The 7500-nt window shown below is 50.9% G+C and overlaps 1 protein-coding gene across 4 annotated transcripts in view; it reads left to right on the top strand.

The window, feature by feature from the left end:
• Positions 1 to 7500, top strand: part of LOC147012100 (1-phosphatidylinositol 4,5-bisphosphate phosphodiesterase beta-4-like) — a 203532-nt gene that overhangs the window by 184998 nt on the left and 11034 nt on the right. The window lies entirely within an intron of this gene.

The raw sequence follows: 7500 nt of genomic DNA, 5'->3' as shown, positions 1-7500 counted from the left end.
TAAATGTTCAGAAATCGATTAGATGCGCTGCGGATCGATTAATAGTTAGGGAACGAAACAATGGAGACGTCCCTCCCCCCTCTTCTGTGAAGAGGAAGAAGAACCCTGCCGTCCTGTGACTCATGATGTCAACAACTCCCTCCCACCCGTGGTTGAGCGGGGGATGGAGCACGAGGGCATGAGTCATGAGTCACGCAGGGAGCGGGGGAAGGGCGGGATAAGGATAAGAGGAGATCTTTTCTTTGTTCTTGCGCGGAGTTGGAGATGGGAGTTGAGGGGAGTCGTTCAGCAGACCGTCGGGTCCTGCTTGGCTTGGGTTAGGGTTGAGGCCTTCGAAAACTTTTTGCTTCGGCTGGCTCAGTGAGCTTCGGCTGAGGCCTGGCTCGGGAGGAGGCTTTTTGGAGGCTTTTTGCTTTGGTGGTTCAGTGAGCTTCGGCTTCTGTTTGGCTCGGGAGAGCTTTTTGCTTCGAGCTGCTTTGTTTTGGAAGGAAGTTGAGCCGGTTGCCCGGCTCCAGCTGCGAATGGTGGCTTCTTCTTCTTGGTTCGTGGAGCTCTTTGTTCTCCATTTTGGTTCTGGGCTTGGTGCGACTCATCAACCTTTTCTTGGAGGTGGTTCCTTGGGGGAAGCGGCGCATCGACGGGAAGGATCGGCGCATCGACGGGAAGGATCGGCACATCGACGGAAAGGATCGGCGCCTCGTCTCACCAGCACGTGTTGAGAAGTGCGGGAGGATTTGCGGAGCTCGGGAAGGATCGCAGCTCACGGCGATTCGATCCAGCTCGCTCTCGCTGGAGCCCAGGTCCGAACAACTTGATGACCACACGAGGTGGAGAGGTTCGAGATAGGTTCTGGGTTTCAGCTCACCTGTCCTCCGAGCTGGAGCCCGTTATTAAAGGCCTCTGCCACCATTTCTTGGGTGTGTGTGTGTGTGTGCGTACGTGTGTCCGTGGGCCCGTGTCTACTAAGTAGGAAATTGTTAAGTGCTTTGTGTGCTGTAAATGTTTGCATTGCATTTCGTATAGACGGTCGTAGTTCTTTTGTTGCTTGTATAATTGCATGCGTGTTTTGCCTTGTTTAATTGCATACGTGCTTTATTATAATAAATGTCCTTGTGTGAATGTAAACCTGTTCGTTGCGCCCATTCCCTCATTGAACTGCTGTATTGAGATCGGAATAAATAGTTGGTTTCTTAATAGCCGGTAAAGTGATCAGGTCCAACGGGACTGCGCGATAATACCCCACTCGGTTATCCCAAAAGGAAGCGAGCTGCTTAAGCGGCTCGTTTCCAAGCGGTCCCGTTGAGGTACAATCTCTCGGTAATCTAACCGTGCGAATAATTAGGTAAATCGAAGATTTGGCGATCGGACCCTGTAGCGCGGGTGGAGTGCGGACAAGGTTGTGGTGTGGTTAAAAACACACCCGTGGCTGGTTTCTGGCGTTGATCCGGAAAGCAGCGACTGGATTGTCCGTTCAGTGGGCAAAGCGACCGCTATTGGTTAGACGCAGTCGCTCGCACGCCGACGGGCGGGAAATCTACAACACTGGTGTCAGGACGTGGGGTACAGATTCATTCCCTCCACACTAAATTAACGGAACCGGATCAAGGGTGTGCGAGGCGACCCTCCGGTTCCATTAAATTCCGAGTTTAAATTATTTCCGATACGCAAGATGACAGTTAAAGGCGAACGGGAGCAGGGGGTAATGAATTTAGAAATGTTAGAAATCATGGCTCAGGGCGAAATGACCATGCAGGACACTCACATTATGCAGGGTGACTATTCCCCGCAAATAAATGCAGAGTCCGCAATGGGCGCAGTGGCAGGGGCTGCAGTGTATGACACCCTCCGCCCCCTCCTCCATCAAAATCCCTCCTCTGTCCCCGGCGGATCCGCGCCCGATAATGGCGAAGCAACTGCCACCGGGCCACCTGACATGGGCCAGCTATTAGAAATATTGCTGGCAAAAATGGATGGAAACGCACTGGAGGCGAAAAACATAATGAAAACGAATGTGGAAGAGATGAAAAACGAAATGAAAGAAATGCGGGGTGAGATGCAGCACATGGGGCTGAATCTCCGAGCTGGGCAAAAGGCAATAATGGCGGTTGCGAGGAGCGAAACGTGGGCAGTGGGGCTCAAAATAGCGGCGCCACGTGCTGGAACGAGCGAGCTGAGGGAGAGTGTGGACTGTGTCGGTCCCGCGGTGGAGGACAAAATAATACGGGAGACGTGTTGGACGAGACTCGTAACCGCAGAGAGAGTGACTGTGACGGAGAGCGAAAATTAAAAGGGGAGACTGAAACGTGTAAAGGCCCGGTCACACCTTGACGTTTTAGCCAACGTATGCCGATTTTTGAATTTTTTTTCTAAAACGCTGGCACACGTTGAATACGTTATGGGTAAGTTTTGATAACATTGAGAGCACGCTGAAAAACACTGCCATACGTCGTTGTACGTTGGCTTTAAACGTTGTACTTTTCGGTTGTCCTCAAATTTTTTCATGCTTGAAATTTCACGACGTATGCCGGCGTATGACTCACACGTTCCGCTACGCTGGCCATAAGTTGTATGCACGGTCTGCGATCGTTGACAGACATCAACACATGCTGCTTGTAAGTTAATCATAAGTTGAGACACGCCGAGGTAATGTTTAGCGTACGCGAAACTTATTTCTAACCTATGATTAACGTGTTGTTGGCACGTTACGCGATCGTTGCCACACGTCGACAGACGTTACTTTTAAGTTACTCATAGGCTGAAAGACGTTGGTATAATGGATCGTCCTTGCGTCAGCGTCCACGGCCACGGCCAGGACACTTATTTGCAGCATTCTTCAAACTTTTCTTCGGCATGACGAGGATGTTCACACTTCGATGTCTAGCTTGGCTATGATTCCAATTGTCCATCGTCAGCGTCTATTTAAAATAGTCGAGTTTGAGTGTTTTAACACGTTCAGAAGAAACGCTTCAAATTTCCAAACCCCAGCGTCAAAAAACAAAGGCGAGTGACAGCAATTTAAATCGTTCATTGTAAACAATGAAAATAGCTGAGTGGTACCGTTTAAAAGTCGTTGAGTGTAAAAAAAATCCAATTGTTGAGCGCAAGCGTCTACTTTCAATAGTGGAGATGCAGCCATTTAAATCGTTGAGTTTATCATTTAAATCGTTAAATCGTTAAACGCAAGGACGATCCATCATAACCCACACCCTCCCCCTCACACTCACCTACTACTGCCAACATGAACAAACTACTACTAATACTAATACTAATACTGATACTGATACTGATACTGATACTGTTACTGCTGACATGGACATCGACTCAAAAAGGAACTCGAAAACACTGTTGGGTTCCCCTTTTATGAGCAGCATTTTTATATAACAATTCCCAAAACCGCTGGGAACACGTCTTTATATGGCAGTTGTAAGCTAGAAACACATTAATTTTTTTTTTGTCGACCGGAAGACGTCATTGGAATACGTCTACATACGTCGATGTGTGTTGGGACTACGTAAAGAATTGGTTCAAAGCACGTCAAACATAAGTTAGAAATAAGTTTCGCGTAAAAAAGACATTACCGCGACGTGTTTCGACTTATGAGTAGCTTATAAGTAGCCTTTGTGGACGTGTGTAAGCGTCCACATATCGTGTGTAAAACTTATCCCCATCGCATGCGGAACGTGTGTCATACGCCGAGTACGTCGTAAAATTTTGAACATGTTTAAAATTTCTTGACGTACTCTACTTACTACGACGTATGATAGCGTACTTTAGCGTTGTACTCACGTATACCAAACTTACTCATACCGTATTTGACGTGCCCCAACGTTTTAGACACATTTTTCTTAGGTCGGCATACGCTGGCAAGATCGCCAAGGTGTGACCGCGATGTTGACACTTCCATTTCTACGGCAGTTATGATTCGAATCGTTGTGCGTCAGCCTTTTAATAGGCTACGTCACGACATCGTTGGCGATGCGTGCAACGCGCTATGCCTAAGTTAGACTATCGTTGGGCATCGGTTGTGTAGGCCGACAACAGGTTCAGCATTCGTTGGTATAAGTTATCTATAACACAACGAAACGTTCTGTGTCCGTTACCAATGCGTTATACATAAGACCAAGTCGCTATGAATACGTCCGAATCTTTAAAAAAAAACATCAAAAGTTCAACGTAAGCCAGCGCTTTACATACATTTTAATACGTTGCCATCGCTGGCTAAAACGTCAAGGTGTGACCGGGCCTTCAGACGAGAAAACGAGGTGATGACGGCAGAAATAATTGTGGAGACGAAGGAAACGAACAAGGTGACGGAACCTCAAATAGTCAAGGAAACAGAGACACGGGAGACAGAGGATGAATTGGACGGGGTGGAAGAAACTAAAAATGAACACACACACACACACACACACACACACACACACACACACACACACACACACACACACACACACACACACGTAGCGAGGGACCAAGAGGGGGAGCTTGAGGAATTGTGTTGGGACCCGATGCAAACAGCCGGATGGCCTCCTTCAGGAAAGAGGGGAGGGACTGTGCCCCCTTGAGGCGGATCGCGATGAGGTGAGTCCGGTCGAGCCTTGCGAGGTGGAGGGGGCGAGTGCTGCGAACGGGTGCACGCGGAGCTTGGGGGTTATGGAAACCCCGGGACCCCTTGTGGTGGTGCTAATTCCCAGCATGGTTGTTCCGGTGTGTGTGGTGTCGAAATGTGTGTTTGCGAGTGTGCCGAAATGCGTGCTTTCCAGCATGCATGGTGTGGATGAAGCACCGTGTGTGGATGAAGCACCACGTGTGGATGAAGCACCACGTGTGGATGAAGCACCGTGTGTGGATGAAACACCGTGTGTGGATGAAGCACCGGTGTGGATGAAGCACCGGTGTGGATGAAGCACCGCGTGTGGATGAAGCACCGCGTGTGGATGAAGTACAGTGTGTGGATGAAGCACCGCGTGTGGGAGAGACCGCGTGTGTGAGGTGGCGGTATGAGAGGGAGATGGCGGTTAGCATGCGGGAGACCGCAACCGCATGTCCTAGTGTAATGGTGAGGTGTGTGAGCGTCGTGGCATGCAGGAGTGTGCGCGTTGAATGGCGACGACTGCGACAGATGAGGGACAAAAGCCGGGTAGCGGCCGTAGCTGTTTTGAGGACCGTGCCGTATTGGCACAGCAGCGAGCATGGGGTCCGTGCTGTGCTACGCACAAGGCCGCCACGTGCGCGCCTGCGCGAGTGAAATCCGGTCTGGAAACGTCCGCGGTGGATAAAAGCCGATCCCGCGGGATGGACAAAAGGTCGGCTGGATTGTGAATTTGTTTCGGACGGGTTCTCCGGGCAAGTGCGTTTGTAAAGCTCCATGCGGCCTGCGCCGTGCATTATGTTAGCAGAGCGTGCGAAGTGGTTTCCCCGATGCGCTGACCATACCCCGGCTTGCGTGAAAGATCGCGCAGGTTCGGGGTACGAATGATGTCATCGGAGATTCCGCGACACGGGTTACAGACGGGCAGAGCACATGTCAGAGCAGAGAAGGGAATCCCTGCCGGATGTTACCGTCCAAGGGGACGAGGTGCACGAACAGCTGCCATGACGCACGGGCAGGTTGCGAATGGCCGCGCTGGTGTGCACAGGAAAAAAAAAGCAAGCCTCGCCACTTCGAGTGGACGTGAGCCCCAGGCAGGGGGTGGAAGACCCCCTTGCTTAGGGGGCACAGGAAGTATGAGTAAGGGGGATGGGTTAGTGATCGTTAGACCGGCTTCATGGGGACATGGGTTGGTTGTTCCTCATGGAGCCCGTGGAATGGATTAGGTAGAGGGATTTCAGTTTAGATTTAGGAAATGGGAATTTTTGGATTTTTGGAGACATGGACAGACTGGAAATGTGTAGATGGGACGTAGCTTAGCTACGTAGAGTAAATGGAATGTGCATGAGTTTTAAGGGATGACGAGGGAGCACAAGTTAGTCAGGGGATTTAATTAGGAAGGAAGGCAGTATAGAGTGTTGGTGTGAGTTGTGAAATGGAAAGTGTGGGAGGAATGAGTGTGGGACAGCAGGCCCAAGTGTGTGAGTGGGGCGAATGTAGTATGCATGGTGCGAATGACTGGTTGGAGGGAGGAGTGATTCCCACCCAAGTAACCCCAGGGTCAGGTTAATGTTAGCTCGTGAGTGATTCAAATTTACTAACAGGAGTTCGTTTTGTTGGTGTCGAGAGAAGGCACGAAACCCATTTGGAGGGGTGCAAGAGTTCATGGACCGGCTGGGAGCGTGGCTGTGGAAAGGTGAGTTTTGTTTAGTGGGCACCCCAGGCACCGGACTAGTCGGCCAGAGTAGGCCAAGGGCCCAAGAGGGGCCGGGATAGTGTAGTGGGCACGGGCGACCCGTCGGAAATGGGACTCGTAGCGCCAGAATGCCACGGGGGCAGTGTAGTGGGCACGGGCGACCCTCGGAAAGGGACCCGGGGCATCAACATGCTACGTGGGCATCGGAGGGGGGCAATTCCAGAGAGGGCAATCCCTGCGTTGTCGGGAGCAGCTAGGCTCGGAGGCAGCCTGCAGGCCTGGGGGTGCCATGGTTAGAGTTCGGCAGAGGGGGAGTTCCTGCCAGTTGAGCCACGCTGCCCAGCCAGGAAATTGTGCAAGGGCACGAATGAAAATTTGAGGGCGAGGCCCAAATTTAAGACGGACACCAACACAGGCGACGGGAATCATGGTTTTTAGAACCGATAATTTAAAAGTGTGAGGCGTTTTTGAAAGCCCCGGGGTCGTGTCAGGTTAATGAATGTTAGGGTAGATAGGAGATATTCCCCTTCACACCATCCATCCCTTCGCTCGTTGTAGGCCGCTGGACTCTGAGGAGGCCATTCTGAGGCTTTGTTGGGCCTCGAGACAGGACGCTAGTCTCTCCCTATTCCCCTCCAGAGAGGGAATGTAGGGGTTGAGAGTAGGCTAGGTTGACCAGATAAAGACTATTAAGGGGGTTGGGGAGACAATTATAAAAATAATAAAAATAAAGAGGGGATAAATTTTGTTGAGTTGTGTGGCAAATTAAGGGAGTGGGTATGGACAGCGACAGGCAAAGGCGATAGAGTGGGGGGAGACAGTAGGCGAGGTCCGAGCCCGCCTTCAGAGCGGCCGGCACCACTGCACTCCCTCCAGACTTGATGGAACCACACCAGAGGCTGGCTACCTACAGAGGCCTATTGTGCTACACCCGCCTGTTCTGCATGGACTTGCCTTGTCATGCCTCGTTTGCGTTTGCCCCTGTGTCCATCCATCACCATGTGTGCCAGGACCATTCAGTTTTGCAAGGACTGCCCTGCAGGCAGCCCATGCATCCATCATGCTCATTTGTGTTTTGTGACCATCTCCATTCATTCCCCTGCATCAATGGACTTTGAAACGACTTTTACCTCCCTACTTTTAGTCAATCTCCCTCGGTCTGGGGCTCCATGCAATATCTCACCTCGTGGAGCCTCAATGATCATGAGAAAGG

The sequence above is a fragment of the Eptatretus burgeri genome, chromosome 15 (assembly GCF_056783735.1).
Source record: "Eptatretus burgeri isolate ZD-2024b chromosome 15, Ebu_testis_v1, whole genome shotgun sequence".
Lineage (NCBI taxonomy): Eukaryota > Metazoa > Chordata > Myxini > Myxiniformes > Myxinidae > Eptatretus > Eptatretus burgeri.
This window is presented reverse-complemented; position numbering and strand designations above follow the sequence as displayed.